General features: G+C 42.9%; 1 long non-coding RNA gene across 8 annotated transcripts in view; it reads right to left on the bottom strand.

Annotated features, from left to right (window-relative positions):
- Positions 1-20,460, bottom strand: part of LOC128351643 (uncharacterized) — a 115,207-nt gene that overhangs the window by 33,413 nt on the left and 61,334 nt on the right. For 3 of the 8 annotated variants that reach the window (XR_008319936.1, XR_008319934.1, XR_008319933.1), the window contains exons 2-3: positions 7,341-7,554; positions 3,105-3,179 (exon numbers count right to left, since the gene is read on the bottom strand). This is a non-coding gene — a long non-coding RNA (uncharacterized LOC128351643). Of the gene's footprint in view, positions 1-3,104; positions 3,180-7,340; positions 7,555-7,741; positions 7,876-8,087; positions 8,174-8,270; positions 8,339-8,432; positions 8,611-17,833; positions 18,503-20,460 lie in introns of those variants that run through there. The other 5 variants (XR_008319935.1, XR_008319932.1, XR_008319939.1 and 2 more) reach the window with 5 other exon arrangements.

The following is a 20,460-nucleotide window of genomic DNA, read 5'->3' on the forward strand; positions in this document are numbered from 1 at the left end:
ATGATCAAATCGTGGACAATTTCGGTCTTATTCTGAACTGACCTGGCGTTGCAGAGGAGCAAGGCCAGATTCTGTGGGTCGTTGGAGCTGCTCCCCGAGGCCGAAGAGTTGACAGAACAGTTGGAAGTGGAAACAGTTACTAAATTACTGATTTCCCTTCCCCTGTAATGGCCAGCTGCTCTGCCAGCGCCAATTCTTCTATTCCCCACAGTAATAGCTGCCCCTGAACTGCTAGGCACACCCCCAGCACCATCCCACTCAAGAGAGCCCAAGCACATATCGGCAGGGGGCCTGGCCCAATCCGGCCCCCCGGCGGCCTGACAGCTATGCCTATGGGGAGCCTCCTTGCTTTTAAGCTTGCAAGCCCCAGAAGCCACTCCCCTCACAAGCAGCTCCCAGGACAGGCAGCAGGTGGTGGAACTTTAGCAATCTTCAGCAATCCGGGAGGCTGGAAACCAGCCAGCTGGAACTTGGCAGCCAACAAGCAGGCTGCACTCCGTCTGTGCTGGAATGTCCACAGGAGGCAAAGGGGCTAGATGGTGAGTCATAAGCAGTCCTTTCAGTTTTGCATAACATGCTCAATGTGGGTTGTTCAGCTGCTTGCAAACTACACATCCTCTCATAGCTAATAGATAGCTGACTTCTTAGTATGGTCCCTGGATTTGAGCTCAGGCATCCCATACTTCACCCCAGTATTCCATCCACTGAGCCACTCCCACTCTCTAATCCATCAATCCATTTACAATGTCTTATAAAATCCTGCCTATGAAACTTGTAGAAAATTGGTGTCAATTTGGTTAAATAACAACAGAAGCAGTAGCTATTGCAAAACAAGTTATATAAGGGAAAGGACAGATAATATAAAGGACAAATAACAGAATTTGTCTTCTAAGACTTTTCATCTTTGACTTACAGGGAAAGCCAAATGCATAATTCTGCCATGGGCATATAGAGGACAAAAATGTTCCTCAGATATCCTCTTTAAATAGTTTGCGCTTTAGTCACCCATTGAAGAAAATTGTGTCAACACCACTACAGTCAGTCAAAACGGCCATGTTTAGAGTATTTTGCAGTGCATGGAGAGTACTTCTCACTTGGCTGGGGAAATCTTTAAATAGTAAAGAACAGCAACTCAGAGCTACTCAAAGAGCTACTTCAGGCTCATTTTCCCCATGACAACAGCAGCATTGCTTATGTGGCAATAGAAGGGGGAAGGACTATCAGGATGATACACTGAGAATCAAGTAGAGAAACAGCCAGTTCATATGAAATAGAAGGTCCTTAATTATGAATGCCAGATTGATCAGGCCACATATTACAAGCCTCCCTTGGAGGGCAGGCACCACACCATATTTTGCTTATATATGTGGTTTGTAATTGCGTCCGAGTCATTGTGATTATGTGGGTTCGCAATCTAAATCATTTGAACTCCAATGCATTCCTACATAAAGAAGTAAGGAAGTCCTTAATTATATAACTAGAGTTGGTAATTGCTTTCCTTATCTGCTATAATAATGCCCCATACCTCTCAAAGTCTGTCTGGCTTCTCCTCCTGAACCTCTTTGCCTGCCTTAGCTTGGCAAAGCTAATTTTTAGCCTACTTTCCTTAAGGAAAATAAGCTTGTGAAGTCACCAGGCTTTCATATTGTGTGTGGGTGTGTGTGTGATCAACTTTTCAATGCCTGGACCAATATGAACCAAACTGGGTAGTTGTAGGGACACAAAGGGACACCTCAGTGACATAGTTTGTGATTATGTCTGGGAAGAGCATCTGAGGTTCCAAGTTCTCTCCCTGGCATCTCCAAGATAGGGCTGAGAGACACCCCTGCCTGCAATCTTGGAGAAGCCGCTGCTAGTCTGTGTAGACAATACTGAGCTAGATGGACCAATGGGCTGACCCGGTATAAGGCAGCTTCCTATGTTCCTATCCACCCCAATTCAAGATAGCAGACACATGAACATTTGAGACACAAGTGGGTACTGCTTTGGACCAAATTTGGCACAGTTGTAGGAACACAAAGGGACACCTCAATGGCATAGTTTGTGATGATATTATCAACACCAACTCAAGACGGCAGATGTGTGAACATTTGAGGCACAAGTGGGCTAACTTGCAAACTGTCTAACCGATTTGAACCAAATTTTCTACAACTGTAGGGACACATAGGGATTCCTCAACGGCCTAGTTTGTAATGATGTCATCCACCCTGATTCAAGATGGTGGATGCATGGATGTTTGAGGTGCAAGTGGGCTAACCTGTGGACCGCCTTGTAGTGAGTGACACAGAGGGACACCTCAATGGCCTACTTCTTAATGATGTCATCTACCCCAATTCAAGATGGCAGACACGAGAATGTTTACGCAGCAAGTTGGCTAACTTCTGAACCGCCTAACTGATTTGAGCCAAATTTGGAACAGTTGTGGGACCACATCGGGACACCTCAATGGCACAGTTTGTGATGATGTCATCCACCCTAATTAAGATGGTGGATGCATGAATGTTTGAGGTGCAAGTGGGCTCATTTGTGAACTGCCTAATCAATTTGGACCAAATTGACTACATCTATAGGGACACATAGGGATGCCTCAATGGCATAGTTTGTAAATGTCACCCCACGCCATTCAAGATGGTGGGTGCATGAACAGTTGAGGCACAGGTAGGCTTACTTGTGGACTACCTAACCAATTTGAACCAAATTTGGTACAGTTGTAGTGAGTGACACACAGGGACACCTCAACGGTGTAGTTTGTGATGATGTCATCTACCCCAATTCAAGATGGCAGATGTGTGAACGTTTAAGACTGAAGTGGGCTAACTTGTGAGGATGGTAATTATCAATTAAAATTATAGTGAAAGGAAAGTAGGCAGATTAGTTCTTAGCAGAACAACTTGTTAAAAATAGTGCTACATTGACTACCTTCTGATTCTCTGGCACAGAAGCCAATTTTAGGGACAAGTTATGGTGTTTTTGTTTTTTGTTTTGTTTAAGATCAGCAATTTCACAGCTTTTTAAAGAACTCTTGAGTGGATGATCTCTGGAGCCAGTCATCCGATAATTTTTAATGTGTCAATATGTACTAGATAAACAAAATCTTTTTTCACCTCTGTTTGACTCAGTTCTTCAAAATCGCTCCCTGAAAAGATTAGTTCAGGCATGGGATATCTGCACTATATTTCCTGTAAAGACAAACACAAATAATTCATTCAGCTTTTTTGCAGTCTTAATATCCTCCTTTCATTCCTTTATTCTCTAACAGCCTAACCTCATCCCTGGCAAGGTTTCTGCTTCTGATATATCTAAAGAATTTGTTATTGTTCACCAGTGTTATTAGCTATGCACTTATTTATTTATTATTTATTTGTTTATTACACTTCTATACTGCCCCATCCAAACGCTCTGGGTGGTGCACAAAATACTACAACAAACAGCAATTAAAACAAACAAGTTAAAACAACATAAAAATGAATCTAAAACAGGTCAGAGCCATTTAAACCCAATTAAATATACTTTAAAACCATTTAAAAACCTTGGAAGGCCAGGCCAAACAAGTAAGTCATTAGGGCTCTCTTGAAGGCCAACAATGAGCCCAGACTACAGATATCTGCTGGGAGTGCATTCCATAGGCCAGGAGCAGCTACAGAGAAGGCCCGGCTCCGAGTCACCACCAGACACGCTGGTGCTAACTGGAGATGGACCTCTCTGGATGACCTCAACGTGCAATGGGGATTATACAGAAGAAGGTGCTCTCTAAGGTAATTCTTCTTTTTCTTCTACTTCTACTACTTCTTTTTGCATCATTTACTATCAGCTAAAATTTATTTTGCCAGGAGTTTGTCTTCCTTTTTATTCTCTTCATTTGGTCAAGTCTTCCATTTTCTGAAGAAGCCTTTTTGCCATTTATAACTTCATTCACTTTATTTGTTAGCCATGGTGGTAGCCTCTTGGACTTGGTGCTACCTTGTTATGCATTTGAGTTGAGCTTCTTTTATTGTGATTTTAAATAACCTCCATGCATCCTGGAGAGTTTTGACCCTCCTGACTTTCCTTTTCAGCTTTCTTTTTACCAGTCTCCTCATTTTTGAACTGTTTCTGAAGTCAAATGTGTCTTTGATACTTTCTTGGCAACTTTATACTTGCATATATTCCCGGCTAATTGAGCAAAGAGGCACCTTTTAAAATGGTGACTCTCTTATATTTAGCAGGGGGGAAGTATGTCCGTATTGAACCACAGAACAATGTTTTCCCAGTGGTTGTTGCTGTGTTGCGTGCGCGTGTGTGTCTGTGTGTGTTTAAATATTGTGATCCCTTTGGGGATAGGAAATGGTAATCTTTTTTCTTTTTGTATGTAAACCACTTGTGAACTTTGTTGTTGATGATGATGATGATGATGATGATGATGAAAAGTGGTATATCAATAATATATGCTGGATTTGACAGTCCCTATTGGTTCAAAAAAGACATTTTGCACCAGGTCCTGGGAGTCACTTAGGATTATGTCCAGGGTCACTTTCTCTCTGTTCAATTAATGGTTCTAAGGCACATTAATTTAGGGTATCTAGAAATCTGATCTCTTTGTCATTACCTGAACATGAATTTACCCAGCCTATGTAAGGATTACTGAAGTCACCTATTATCACACTTTTTTTCATATGTGGTGGACCTGTGGGAAGGCTAAAGCCTATTGGGATATGATATATAATGAGTTAAAGAAAATATTTAAAATGACATTTCCTAAGAAGCCAGAATCCTTTCTGCTGGGGATAACACAAGGTGTAATTTCTACAACTAACTTAACATTTTTTATGTATGCTTCTACGGCGGCCAGAATTATATATGCACAGAAATGGAAGAGTAATGAACTGCCTTCAAAAGAGGATTGGCTGATAAAAATTTTGGAATATGCGGAGATGGCAAAACTTACAACACTGATAAGAGATCAAAATTTGGAAGGCTTCAAAGAAGATTGGAAACCATTCTTGTTGTATCTAAAGGATAATTTTCCTACTATGGACTTTACAGCAGGGTTTGAAATTTAGTAAAAAACTGCAGGTTGGGTAGATTAACTGTGTTTGTAAGGATTTAAATTTATGTTTTGAATTATTATTATAGCAAGGGTAAACTCTATAGCCGATGATTCACAAAGAGATGTGTGTGGGAAGTCCACTTTTGTGTATATTGTAATGAATGACAATATTATTATTGTTAAAATCAATAAAAATCGAATTTGGGGGGGAAAAAGAAGTCGCCTATTATCACAGTACTCTCCCCTCCGCCCCCCCGGCCGATGTCTTCATGATTTTTTTTCTCCAGCTGAAGAGCACACATAATCTTTTGCCAGGAGGCCAAAAGTATATAATAAATTATTTCTTAGGTCTGATAGTACCATCCACAATGGATGAGTCTATGGATGAGTCCAATCCTCCTAGGTTTTAGGCTATGCTTGGGTCACAAGCAGAGGAAAGAATATGAAATGTAACTACAGAGCCGCTGGATTTTAAGCTTTCCTCAAATAAGGTTCCTTTTTGTTCACAATGGAATCTCACACTTTAGTTCAATTTTCATCAGTGGTATTGAATTTGTCTTCTAAATAACAAATAATCACATTGAATATCATATATTAGAGTAGTTTAAAATGTCATACTCATATTTTTGCTACTGTTTAATTACATCTAATAGTATTAATCTATCACGGGACAGAAATGTGCAAAAATGTAATTTACAAGTTATTAAACGCAGTTGTTAGGAATGATGTATTTCACTTAACTGTGCAATTAAATTAAAACAAATAAAACGGATATTATCCAATTTTCATTGCTTTGTATTAGAAAAACAAAACAATGATATGCAATCAATACTGCAGGTCTAGGCAGAATTAGGGAGCTCAGCAAATTTTCAGCTTGACACCCCCAGTTATAGCAAAGTATTTACACAACAAAACAAGCCCAGATGCCAATATTTTGGCATAAGAGTGGAACAGCACTCACTTATGCCACCAAAGCAACCAGCACACCCTATGGTGAAGTAATCACTGGGGACAAATGACAAGAGTAAAATTTGAATTGATTTGCACACCCTTACTCTGGAAGAGAGGAAACATGTTGCTGACCCTCTGTTTAGATGGATGAACTGAATATGTATATGCTTTAGCAAGTCTTTGCATTAAAATCTGTGCCAAATTAATTGGGCACTTTACACTTCTTTGTTAGGTAGCACAATTCTGTACATTCATTGACATTCTGTAGCACAATTCTGTACATTCATTGACATTCTGTAGCACAATTCTGTACATTCATTGACAATGTACAGAATTTCAAATAGTGGAAGTCCTCAGATCAATAAATAATGTGAATGATTAATAAAGGAATACACACACACACATACACACACGCTTAGTAATTCCAACAATGAATTCACTCTGACTATCCCTTGGATCATGCAAGTATTTCTAAGGAGCAACTTCTGCATACCTGTACTATGCTGTGGCATATTTTAATGTGATTGATCTGTAATTAGGCTAATAGGTGGTCTGAGGGTGGATGAATGATTTCACTCCATCTTAGGGTCAGGTTTCTACTACAGGAATTTATTTTTTATTTTTTTTATTTCCCTTCTAGCCCATGATTCTGAAACTCAAACCCTAAATATTGGTGGTGGCACATCCTCTTACAGTCTTACACCACTGCAATAATATTATATATTTTGACTTTGCATTGTCACACTAGTTGGGATAGACTAGGAAGGCCTGGGGACACTATCAGATGCCTTAGGGTTCCAATATGGCCTGCGGCACTCCTGCCATACTTCATGCAAATTACTGAACTGTCTTTAGGGTTGAGAAATGCCCCTAGTAGGGCAAAAAGAGGCGGATTCACCAATGGCTGATGCATGCCATAGCAAAGCTTTGTATGTGTATAGATAAAATCTTTATGTTATCATATTGACCAGATTTGGATATCAAGAAGTGTTGGCACTCAAGTCAGTGCTCTGCCTGTTGGACTGGCCCAGGTGGCTTCCAACCCCCTCACTCAACAACAGAAAGCAATGAAGCAATATCATAATTGAAAGTGTTATTTGCATTTCATTAGCATTCCCAACATTTATTTTAGTACAATTAAAACCAGAATAGCATTTAATTTGGTTTTAGTAAGATAATTAATGTGTGATAACTAAATGCCAACGGATTGTTAAAGAAAGCATTAGCGATCAATTGAAATCAATACATAAGATAAATTTTGTTGCTGTGCCATTAACTCAAAATTGCATAAATAACAAATGTCTAATCCGTAATGAAGAGCTATATGTATTTATTAAGAGTTATTTAAGTGGCTGTCACTTACTTCAATTAGAGCATTAAGAGACCACATGGATGCTATGAAGGAAAACTACCTCTTTCCCACTCTGTCCCCAATCCCATTTTCGGCTGCTTCTCTGTTTTCTCAAAGGTCTGATGTCTTCAATATTCTTCTACACAGAAAAGTGAACACAAGATTTTTCTCTCCTCCAGTCTGGCCCCAATAATTTTGCATGGTAAAGTTTTCTTTGGGATGTTTCCTGCATTAAAAACAATAAAATAGTACTATGAACAACATACATTGTAATGGGCCCTGGGTTTTCAGAAATTAAGGAGATCTAATAAGAAGGGTGAGTTTAACAGAACTTATGAGCAAAAGTAAGAAGTAGATGTGTAGTAAATAAGTGATCACCAAAGTACAGTGTAAACAAGCAGACAGTTACACACATGACAATTTCCCCCATCTCCGGAGATGTGCTTCCCACACTCCCATCAAACTCCAGCTTCAGTCAGGCCTGACACTAAATACTGGTCTCTGCTACTCTGGATTGTTGTATTCTATCCAGTAATCTTTTGCACTTAGTTCTTTGAATGGATGTTTGTCCCAGCAGGGATCCTGTACAGAGTGTGGGGAAGGAGTCAGAAAGGAAAAGGGAGGGAAAGGAGAAGAAGAAAATGGAGTTGTTGCTGGATAAACCTTTAGTTTAATCTACATAATGTTTCTTTGTGTATGAGGGAAGCAGCTGTAAAACACGGGTCCTTTTCAGGAATTGTGTCAACAGGCAAGTCTCACTTTCAAATCCTTGCAGCTTCTCCTCAGCTTCCTCTGTAACCCTCTTTTTCCTTCACACACTAATTGCTCTCCAGTCCCTCACCAACAGCTCCAGCAACAGTTTAACTACTTCTCTTTGTTACCTATGTAACCTCTGAACCATGAAGCTGTCTTACACCAAGTCAGCTCATTGGTCCACCTCACCTTGCTACAGGATTCCACCTCACCTTGCAGTGCTACAGGATACCAGGCACTGGCCTGGATTGAACCTGAGACCTTCTGCATGCAAAGCATTATCACTAAGCCACAGCCCCCCCCCCATCCACCTGAGTGGTTTTTCTTTTCCTACTTTCCCTGCCACCTTACCATTCCAGCCCCTTCCCGCATCAGCTGCCCAGGGCTGGCTCCAATTTTTTGTGAGCCTTTGACACCTTGGCCTATCAGAATTCCATATCTGTCTTAGGGTAGGAGGCAGAAGCTTGGCTGGTGAGGGCCATAAAGCACATGAGATTATCCCAGAGGCTTGTATATTGTCACAGTAAACCCTGGCTAATACTCTGTGCAGGCCCTGGAACCACGTTGAGGGAGGAAGCTCCTCCCTCAACTCTGATGTGACTGGCTGTGCAGGTTGTCCTTCTGTAAAGAAGAACAGCCTACACAGCCAGCAACCCTGCCTCTCTACAGTCTTGCTGACTGTAGAAAGACTGTTCTGGACGGGAGAGCAGAGGGAAGGGGTGCAGAACTGTGGGTCCATTGGACCTGTGTGGTTCCACATTACATGCAAATGAAGCCAATATGTGCCTACCCAGGCCAATGCTGAATTAGAACTAAGGTGGGGACTTCCTCCTGATAAGTAAAGCCTTTAATGGATCAAGGCCATGGCAACTCCCAATCCTGCCTTTTGGTGCTGGTCATGACAACACAGACTGCCTCGCATGAAGTAGTGCTAAGTGCAAGCTACAGGCCTTCAACAAGCTTGTTTCAGCGGTTTTTAATTTATGCAGGATATAAATGAAGCGAAAGAGCCTCAACAGAAAATAGCCCTAGAATGAGGAAGTAGAGGAAAGTGGATATAGTCAGTAGCGGCTTGTGAACATGCCACTGTGGTGGGTGGGTGGCGGGAGGCATCTTTAAGGGAAAAGAAAGTCACTGCTTACCTCCGCAGCGTGCCTCCCAGCAGCCCCTGCAGCGGGGAATCGCCGCCACCACTCACCTGGCATAAACGGTGCCAAGCTCCCGCCAGCAGCCAGGTGAGCGGCAGTGGCAATTCCCCGCCGCATGGTAATCCTGATCTATTTTTTATGAGGAAGAAGTTGTATTTGTCCACTTGTCTGAGAATTTGAATGACTTTGTGACCACACTTAGTGGTATTCAAAGGTATACTTTGAATACCTTTGAATATACTGAGAGAATATACTGAGAGCCAGCGTGGTGTAGTGGTTAGAGTGCTAGACTAGGACCGGGGAGACCCGAGTTCAAATTCCCATTCAGCCATGAGACTTGCTGGGTGACTCTGGGCCAGTCACTTCTCTCTCAGCCTAACCTACTTCACAGGGTTGTTGTGAGGAGAAACTTGTGTAGCACACTGCTCAGGGCTCCTTGGAGGAAGAGTGGGATATAAATGTAAAAATAAAAATAATAAAAATAATAATAATACTGACCCTGAATCTGGATGATTCACATTATAGCCATCATGACTAACAGCTAGTGTCAGACCTCTCTATGAATTTGTCTAATCAGTATTTATCTTCTCTAAACTGTGCTAAATTGGGATGTGTGTGTCCTTGGATGGACCTGCTAGTAAGGGAATTATGGATCTTTGAGAAGGATGTTAGCGACCATAGGAAGCTGCCTTCTACTGTGCCTGTTTTTATATTTGTGTGTACTGTAGAAGAGAGTTTAAGGTTATTCACACAACCATAATGCTGGGGTCGGGAGGACTGGAAGGAAGGCAGGAGCATTCTTACCTTCCCCCGCCCCCCAGACGATTCTGGAGCTGCTTCTGGCTGTGCAGCTCACACACCTACATGACCAGCACTGCTGGGAGCCATGCAGCCCTTTGGAGGCCAGGAAAACACAGCCCAGCCTCCAGGAATCCCTCAAAGCACCGTGCAAGGAGCACAGTGTATTGTGGGATTTTCCACAAACACATCACTCTAGGTACTTGGCTCTGTGTCTGCTCGGGCTGCCCGCAACACGAGCAGACATACGACTAGGATCCCAGGTAGAAGGGTGCATCCATGCCCTGTTACCTGGGTAATAGCTCAGGGCAAAAACCTAGGCTACCCAATGGGGCAGCACCGGAAGCAGCCTTGATCCCAGCGCTTCATATGAACAGCCTTACTCCAATAGGGCTACATTTAAAAGTCGACACGGATCAAAATACACGAGACACAGTAAAGAGCAATAATATAAAACAGTTACAAAAACCAATTATTAAAATTAATTCTAATTAAAAGCTTGTGAGAACAGGAGAGTCTTGAGGAGCTTCCTGAAAACAAACAGAGAAGGAGATGCTCTTATTTCAGCAGGGAGCGCATTCCAAAGCCCTGGGGTTGGGGCAGCCATAGGGAAAGCCCGGTCCTGGTTCGCTACCAACTGAGCTGGTGGCAACTGTAACTGGACCTCTTCAGAAGATTGTAACAGGCAGCAGGGTTAATGAGAAAGGAATTGCTCTCTTAACCCAAGGGCTTTATAGGTAATAAACTCTGGAATGCTCTCCCAGTGGCTATCGCTCCTTGGTCTCCATCACAGCTTTTAGAAAAAGTGTAAAATCTTGGCTTTTTGCCCAGGCATTTATTTGATTCTCGGCTGCTGCTCTTTATAGTTTTTATTGCTTTTATGCTTTTGTTTTAAATTTTTAATCAGATTTGTTTAATATTCCCCCCCCTTAATATTTTAATTGTGTCTTTTTTTGCTGTAAACCGCCATGGGATTGCTTTAATGAAAGGCTGTATATAAATAAATAAATAAATAAATAGATAAATAAATAAAATAAAATAACCATCTTGTATTGTAGGTAATAATAATCTTGTATTTCACCTGGAAACCTGTTGGCGGCCAGTGCAGTTTTTTCAAAGCTGGTGTTATATGGTCCCTTCATATTGTCCCAGACACCAACCTGGCTGCCGCATTCTGTACAAATTGTAGTTTCTGGACTTACGTACAAAGGCAGCCCCATGTAGAGTGCATTACAGTTGTCGAGCCTGGAGGTTACCAGCATAGGTACCACTGTTTTAAGGTCATACATAGGAACATAGGAAACTGCCATATACTGAGTCAGACCATTGGTCTATCTAGCTCAGTTACCTCTGGAAATGGATGTAGTTGATGTATCAGCCAAAACTGATAAACAGGGTTCCTGGCCACTGTCTCAACATGAGAAACCAGGGAGAGTTTTGGGTCCAGGAGCACTCCCAAGCTACATACCTGATCTTTCAGGGGGAGTGTAACCCCATCCAGAACAGGCAGATCTAAACCATCTCTTGGGTCCTGATCCCCATCTTGGGTCCTGATCCCCATAGACAGTAAAGGTAAAGTTTGCTGTCAAGTCAATTTCGACTCCTGGCACCCACAGAGCCCTGTGGTTTTCTTTGGTAGAATACAGGAGTGGTTTACCATTGCCACCTCCTGCATAGTATGATATGATGCCTTTCAGCATCTTCCTATATCGCTGCTGCCCAATATAGCAGCAGCGGGGATTTGAACTGGCAACCTTCTGCTTGTTAGTCAAACATTTCCCTGCTGTGCCACTTAAGGTGGCAGTACCTCTGTTTTATCTGGATTCAACTTCAGTTTGTTGTCCCGCATCCATTTCCATTACCACCCCCAGTCAGGCATTCAGGGAAGATATGCCATTTCCTGATGTGGTTGACATGGAGAAGTAGATCTGGGTGTCATCAGCATATTGATAACACCCTGCACCAAACCTCCTGATGATCTCTCCCAGCAGTTTCATGTTGATGTTAAAGTGTATTGGAGACAGTATGGAGCTCTGTGGAACTCCACACTTTAGCTCTCACTTTGCAGAACAACACTTTCCAAGCAACAACATCTGGAATCTACCAGAGATGCAGGGATGAAACCACTGTAAAGCAGTGCCCCTCCCTCAGGCGGTCCAGAAGGATACCTACAGTTCCCTCTTCTGACCTGCAGCCCCAGTGGTACAGCAAGTAGCAAATTAGTATTAGACTCACAGGGCTCCTGGTTTGACTTCCCTAGCATTTGACATCTAGGGGAACATACCATGATTTCCCACTTGAATAACTAAAGTTCAGAACTGTCTGTCTCCTATTAATGGATCAACAGTTTAAAACTGCACATGTGCACTGGAGATATTTTTCAAATGATGATGACTGGCATATGTCACTTTCTTTTCTAGTGCTAAATGTTGCTTACTGAAACCTCTGTATTTCATATAGTGCCCTTTTCCTGAACCTGACAACAATCAGGCCACTGGGTCATTTTGATAACACTCTGTGTCTTATTTACTAAAATGTGTGCACACGCATGCACGTGAGTGCACGCGCACATGCATACACACACCTGTTTTTATGATCCCTGAATACCCTGATTTTTCACACATATGGAGCAGGCTGATTGATGTTACTACAAATGGATGTGAGGGTAATCAAAATAACCTGGATTTTTCATTGTTGGATTACACAGCACTGGAGCTGCAACTAAAAGGTTATGGAGTTTGTCATTGGAAGATGATCTACATTTTATAGACATGAAGCTATATTAGTGAAGTTAATTTGAATTATTTCAATGTTAACATGGTCTTTTTAAGTAGATAAAGTCTAGTTCTGTTAGGAGATAAATCCTTGAATGTTTTCAGCCAATAGACTCCCACAAATAATCTTCTTCAGCTAAGAAAACACACTATATAAATACCAAATGAAAAACATGATAGTAAAAAAGCATATTGCTATAATAATTTCCTACATGTAATCTGCACATAGTAAGATGGTAAGATGATCTCAAGCCTCAAAAACATAAGGTTATTCCCTGCCTTGTAGCAGGAATATTTTGGAAAGACACTGAAGCAAAAAGCAGAAAGAAATCAACATGTTGTCATAGGAATACACAGAGTCAGAACACTGATCCGCCTAAATCATTACTCTCTGCTCTGTGGGGCAGAAGTCCTCCAGGATTTCAATTAAAGCGGCCTTCCCAATGCTGTGACTTGAGATCCTTTAACTAGAGATGCTGGGGATTGAATGTGGAACCTTTTGTATTCAAAGTATGTGCTCTCCTCCCTAGATATGGGCTCTTCCCATAAACAGAGTCTAGGAGTGCAATGCACTCAATATAAGATAAGTTAAGTCCCATTGATTTTAATGTGATAAATGTGCTAGAATCTCACCCACTGAAATAAATGGGACATACAGTCAGATCCTATGGATATTTGCTTGGAAGTAGGCCTTGCTGAGTTAAATAAGCCTAACTTTGGCTGTATCACGCTCTGATTTTCTCAAGACTATTGAGAACACTCAAAGATTCAAAAGAAAAGGTTACCATCTATGAAATACAAAGTTCCACATTAAACCATGACTGCACAATTTAGACCCTCCAGCAGTTGTTGAACTACAACTCTCATCATCAGTCACAGTGGCCAATAGTCAGGATGATGGAAACTGTAGTCCAGCAGTGGCTAGAGGGCCAAAGTTGTGCAGCCTGCATTAAATCCTAATTTCCAGACTATTTCCACCTTGAAGTTGGCAATGCACGCTTATCGGGAAATATGCTGATACTCCATTGTACCTAACCTAAATCCATCAAAGTCAATCAGGCAGAGGTGCTCTAACCCCCAGACCTTGGGGTCCCAGTCCATGGCCTCCAAGGTACAGGGGGGACTCCAAATGGCCGGGGGGGGGGCCCTCCGGCAGCCACCCCGCTGAACCTCCATGTTTTATTTTTAATTACAGCCGCCACACAGCCGAGGGAAGGCTGCCGCGGGGTGAGCCCTGGCCAGCAGTCCTTCTTCCCGCCCCTTGGCAGCAGCCAGAGTGACTCTGGACCTGTCCTTTCTGCGAGGCGCATCTGCGCAATTAGAGATGCTGGGCCTAAAGGACAGGTCCAGAGTAGCTCGGGCCACTGCTGCTGGCGGAGAGAGGAATGCTGGGCTTACCCCCGGCAGCCACCCCCTGCGTTGCTGTGGCTGATTTTTTTTTTAAAATGAAGGTTCTGTACAGAAGGAGCCCCCAAAAAGTAGGTTTCGGGGAGGGCTTGTGGTGGGGGGTGGTCTGGGCGGCAAAATTGCCTAGGTGCACCCCTAAATCAGGGTCCAGTCAGTGGTTTCAGAATCAGAACTGAACCCAGATTATGTACAATGTTTTCATGAGCTTAGTGATGCCTAATGAGTGGATTTGTATTATCACACTTACTTGGGATTCATGTCTCTTAAACATGTAGGCACCTAGTTTCTATGTCTGGGGCCGTGACACCAATCAGTTCTGGGGAAATGATTCTTTGAAATGGGGGGGGGGGCACAAAGGGACATAGGGCGTTGCCTTATTCTGTGTCAGACCAATGATCCATCTAGCTCAATATTGTCTACACAGACTGGCAGCAGCTTCTCCAAGGTCACTGTCAGGAATCTCTCTCAGCCCTGTTGTCGCAATCACCCCAGTCCTATCCAGAAATTCTGTCTGCTTTGCATTGTCTCGTTGCCTCTGATGTTCTGTACAGGGCCTGTGCACTTACTTTAATCACTGGGGTTCAATGAGATCTGCCTGCTGCAGATGTTATGAATCAAACTATGCTGTGAGGTCACAAAGCCTTGCCGATTGCTATTTATGCACTTTATAGTAGGTAGAATAGCTGAGCCCAAATCCCTGCTAGCTACTTCTCTGTGTTAGAGCCAAAGCTTGAGATAGAACCAAAGAAATTTATGTTTTTTATGTCTTTAACGTGGGTACCTGGTCCTTGGCTCCTGTACTGAGAAAGTAACTTAGTTGTGACCCCACCTTATCTTACTTCACTCCTCCCCCTCTTTGGAATTCCAATTAAGGACCTAAAGCCTGGATGCCAGGAAAAGAGTGGGTTGTGCTTGGCAGCTCATCCTTATCAAACAAGGGTTTGGAGTTGGCTCTGCTAGTGAGTCTATCGATTCTCTGGTGCAAACATGGAATAACTAACTCACTACAGCAGTAGACACAATAGCTCCTAAGTGCCCTCTCCGACCTGCTTCAAAGCCAGTCCCATGGTTTTCAATACCATCAACCATGGTATCCTTCTGGGCTGCTAGAGGAAGTTGGGATTAGGTGGCATTGTTTTACAGTGGTTCTGTTCCTTCCTCTCTGGCAGATTCCAGATGGTGTTGCTTGGAGATTATTGCTCTGCAAAGTGAGAGCTGAAGTGTGGAGTTCCACAGGGCTCTATATTGTCTCCAGTGCTTTTTAACATCTACATGAAACCACTGGGAGAGATCATCACGGGGTTTGGTGCAGGGTGTTATCAATATGCTGATGACACCCAGATTTATTTCTCCATATATGCTTCATCAGGAAATGCCATAATCTCAGTAAATGTCTGCCGGGAGGTGGTAATGGGCTGGATGAAGGATAACAAACAAGTTGAATCCAAATAAGATGGACGTGCTGACTGTGTGGGTGTCGGGACCCAAGAGGTTAAGATCAGCCTGTTCTGGATGGGGTTACACTCCTCCTGAAAGATCAGATATGTAGCTTGGGAGTGCTCCTGGATCCCAAACTCTCTCTAGTTTCTCAGGTTGAGGCAGTGGCCAGGAGCACTTTTTATCAGCTTTGGCTGATATATCAGCTATGTCCATTTCTGCAGGTGAACAACCTTAAAACAGTGGTATGCTGGTAACCTCTAGGCTTGGCTACTGTAATGCACTCTTCATGGGCCTGCCTTTGTCTGTAGTCTGGAAACTACAATTGGTACAGAATGCAGCAACCGAACCTGTCTCTGGGACAAATCGAAGGGACCATACAACACAGATCTTCAAAGAATTGCACTGGCTGCCAATATGTTTCCAAGCGAAATACAAAGTGCTAGTTATTACCTATAAAGCCCTTAATGGTTTAGATCCAGGGTACTTAAGAGGGCACCTTCTTTGTCATGAACCCTGCTGTCTATTAAGATCATTTGGAATGGTCTGGCTATGATTGCCACCAGCTTGTTTAGTGGGAACTTCTCTGTGACTTTGGAATATGCTCTCTGTTGAAATAAGAACATCTTCTTCTTTGTTTGCTTTTAGAAAGACCCTCAAGACATAGCCATTTACTCAGGCTTTTAAATGAAAATTAAAACAAAAATAGTGTGTTTCTATCTTGAGAGATTGTTTTATTTGTTTTGTGAATTTTAACTGTTTTCATATTTGTTGTGTTATCTGATTTGTACACTGCCTAGAGATGTATGTATCAGGCAGTATAGAAATATGATAAATAAATAAGGCTGAAAACAGGATAAAAGGTGAGGAACACAGCAGAAGATAAATAAATTCCTCTTCCCAGGCTTGGGTACAAGAGATAAGGACTGTAAAGCTGAACCAGCTGTCATGCCAGTTTGAGAGGAGTGAAAAACTGGACATCTTCTGAGACAAGGACCCTGGAGATGGCATAATTGCACCTCAATGAAGTGCATAGGAATGTAGGAATCTGCCTGAGTCAGACCATTGGTCCATCTAGCTCAGTATTGTCTACACAGACTGGCAGCAGCTTCTCCAAGATTGCAGGCAGGAATCTCTCTCAGTCCTATCTTGGAGATGCCAGGAAGGGAACTTGGGACCTTCTGCATGCAAATGCTCTTCCCAGAGCAGCCCCATCCCCTAAGGGGAATATCTTACAATGCTCACGCATGTTGTCTCCCATTGATATGCAACCAGGGTGGGCCCTGATTAGCAAAGGGGACAAGTCATGCTTGTTCCACACAAGAAGAGCTCTTGTGGTAGGGTAGGATGTAAAGGGGATGACATCAATGGATGAGAAGAGTATAATAACTCAGGGTCCAGATGAGAAGGGCAGATGGCTGATTCAGAGAGAGAGAGATCTCATCCCCTCTCCAGCTGCGCAGTGCTCCTCATCTTTGCTCCCTAGCAACTACATTCAACAGGAAAGCTTTGGGCTGGTCACCCACCAGCACTTCCCTGTTCCTTGGTAAAGAATTCTCTCTTCCATTTCTCTCCCACCCCTACCCTTTCTCTCCCTTAGAGCATCTGGTCTGTAAGCTAGGCAATATAGTGTTCCCTGCTTGCCAGGTTTTGCTATAACTAAGTCTACTTTCTAAGTAAAAATTATAAAATACATCCTTGGTCTGGTTCCTTGAGTCTCCTCATGCACCCATAGGCTAGGGTCCCATAGTGTAGGTGTGGAAGAACAGCTATCCCACCGCACTACCACAGGTAACAGATCCCACTGCTACTATCATGTGTGGAGGAACAGCTATCCTACCGCACTACCACCAGTGATAGATCCCATCTTTGCCATCATGTGTGGAAGAACAGCCCTCTATTCCTCCTAACCTTTTTACCACTGCCACCAAGTGAACTTTTGGTATGGCTGGGTCCACTACAACAGCCCTTCACATTTAATTTCCAAAAACAAACCTAAGTAGTGTGGTAAGGCTTATAGGTGTGAAGTAGAGACAATCAACAAGCTTTTAATTTTTTAACAATAAAATTTACTTTTAAAAAATTGGTTCAATTAAAACATTTCTTTTACGGAAAAAATATGAACTCAAAACAGTTACTTATAGAGCAGGTCAGGGAAAATTTAAAGCTGGAGAAACACAATGACTACCTGGCTCTATACAGGTCCCCTACTCAGAGTCCTCTTATACTTTCTTACTGGCTTGCTGGGCAGACTCTTTGTTCAGAGTATGGCACAGGTCTGGGGCTCAGCCTGGATCTTCCTGTTCTTCAGTGATTTCAGTTTGAAGGCTTCTCTTCTTCTTCTTGCAGGATGCTCACTCTCTACAGACTTCCAAACTCTGCTGCCAGGGCTCTCCCTCAGGACTCACTCCTCCAGGACTCTCTCTCAGGAGTAGACTTAACTCTCTTCCCTCTCAAAACACTTCCAATATATACAATTTCTCTGGCCCAACAGTTTTTTAAGCCATCCAATCAGAACAAATAAAAATTCCCTCCATTTCTTGAAATCTCCTTTCCCTCCAAAAATCAACTGTCAAAATGCTAAACCAAAAGTGAAACTACAGAAAACCAAGAATGAACTTTTGACCCCACACAGAGACCAGCCAACATTCTATAGGTGTATACAATGGAGAAGAGGTTTGTGCCTCATTTCTTCACAGTAGGCAAGAACCATTTTGGTTCATAACATTATCTTGCAGATGCCAGGGAGGGAACTTGAAGCCTTTTGCAAGCAAGCATACAGATGCTCTTCCCAAAGCAGCCCCATCCCCTAAGGGGAATATCTTACAGTGCTCACATGTAGTCTGCCATTCAAATACAAACCTGGCTAGACCCTGCTTAGCAAAGGGAACAATTCATGCTTGCTACCACAAGACCAGCTCTCTTCCCATAACTCTTGCCTTCTTTGCACCCAGCTCTGACCAGCCAGGGAAGCGGGCTGCTATCCATCCACCAGAGTGGGCCCAGATTAATTAACACCAAATCAGCAAGCGTGTGTAACCTCAGATGAGGTCCAGATAGTAAGTCATCACCGTAAAGTACCCCAGGGCACAAACAGAGACAGTAGGCCCAGACTTTTAAAAAGAAGGAAATAAATTGTATTAAAGAGTAAAAGTAAAGTAAAGTTGTGCTGTCGAGTCGGTGTCGACTCCTGGCGACCACAGAGCCATGTGGTTTTCTTTGGTAGAATACAGGAGGGAGTTACCATTGCCATCTCCCACATTCCTCAACCACTAAACCATGTCCTAAGGGGGATTCTGTAGAGAGTGTGGGGGGTGGAGGCAAGAAAGGAAAAGGGAGGGAAAGGAGGAGAGGAGAGCTGGTCTCAGGGGCGTAACTACCATTAGGCAAGGGGAGGTAGCTGCCTGGGGGCCCCCACACCTCGAGGGGCCCCCCAGAGACAAGTCACATGTGAAGTGAGTGTGTGTGTATCAGCGAGGGGCCCATCTTAAAATTTTGTCTCTGGGCCCACTCCAGCCTCGTTACGCCCCTGGCTGGTCTTGTGGTAGCAAGCATGACTTGTCCCCATAGCTAAGCAGGGTCTGCCCTGGTTGCATATGAATGTGTGAGCACTGCAAGATATTCCCCTCAGGGGATGAAGCTGCTCTGGGAAGAGCAGAAGGTTCCTAGTTCCCTCCCTGGCTTCTCCAAGACAGGGCTGAGAGAGATTCCTGCCTGCAACCTTGGAGAAGCAGCTGCCAGTCTGTGAAGACAATACTGAGCTAGATAGACCAATGGTCTGACTCAGTATATGGCAGTTTCCTATGTTCCTATGAGGAGAAAATGTAGTAGTTTCTGAATAAACTTTTAGTTAAATCTATATAAGATTACTTCGTGTCTGTGAGGGAAGCAGCTATAAAACAGGACCTATGCCTTCCTGGCCAGCAATTTTCCTTTATTAAAAATGCAGCAGCACTGGATGTGGTTCTCGATGTTCCAAGGCTGCGCCTTCAGGGAACAAGCTCTTGTATACATTACAGGCTCACTTCCCCTAAATGCAGACTCAAATCCAAGATAGAGGTGGGTGCTTTGTTAACATTCAATTCATTCTTACGTTTCAACTAGCAAAATGTAATGGTTCCCATGGAGGCCATGAATAAGCATTTTGTGGTATGAATAAACCCAGTTCATCCACTCCAGAAATAACAGCACAAGCTAACAGACAACTGACACAATTTGATGTACTGGTTTTAGAAGCCCCAGACTCCCTAAAAGGTGTGCTTTCAAAACTATATGATTTGATTATAAACCACACATTTAATCCCCTGCTTAGCCTTAAAACATCTTGGGGAAATGACTTCCCGCAGGAAATCAAAGATCAGGAGTGGATGAACATATGGAATTGGAAGCCAGTTACTTCCTCTTCGGCCCAAATTTCATTCATTCATTCATTCATTCATTCATTCATCTATCAGATTTGTACACCGCCTCAAACTTTTGTCTCTGGGCATTTTACAGCAACATAAAACGGATTAAGGAGAACTTTCTCAAAGCTTTCCATAGATGGTATCTGACCCCAGTAAAAATAGCATACATCCAAAAAAACTGCTCTCCACATTGCTGGAGTGGTTGCAGGATAAAGGAAACCTATTTTCATCTTTGATGAACCTGTCCTAGGGTCTTATCCTTTTGGACAGAAGTATTCATGGAGATATGCAGGACCACAAACCAGAAAATAGGATTATATCCCCAGCTGGCATCAATAAATGTATTTTCTGGGGTCAATACAGAGGTGACACCCCAAAAATTAATTGTGTTTATGATAACTGCTGCCAG

The sequence above is a fragment of the Hemicordylus capensis genome, chromosome 3 (assembly GCF_027244095.1).
Source record: "Hemicordylus capensis ecotype Gifberg chromosome 3, rHemCap1.1.pri, whole genome shotgun sequence".
NCBI lineage: Eukaryota > Metazoa > Chordata > Lepidosauria > Squamata > Cordylidae > Hemicordylus > Hemicordylus capensis.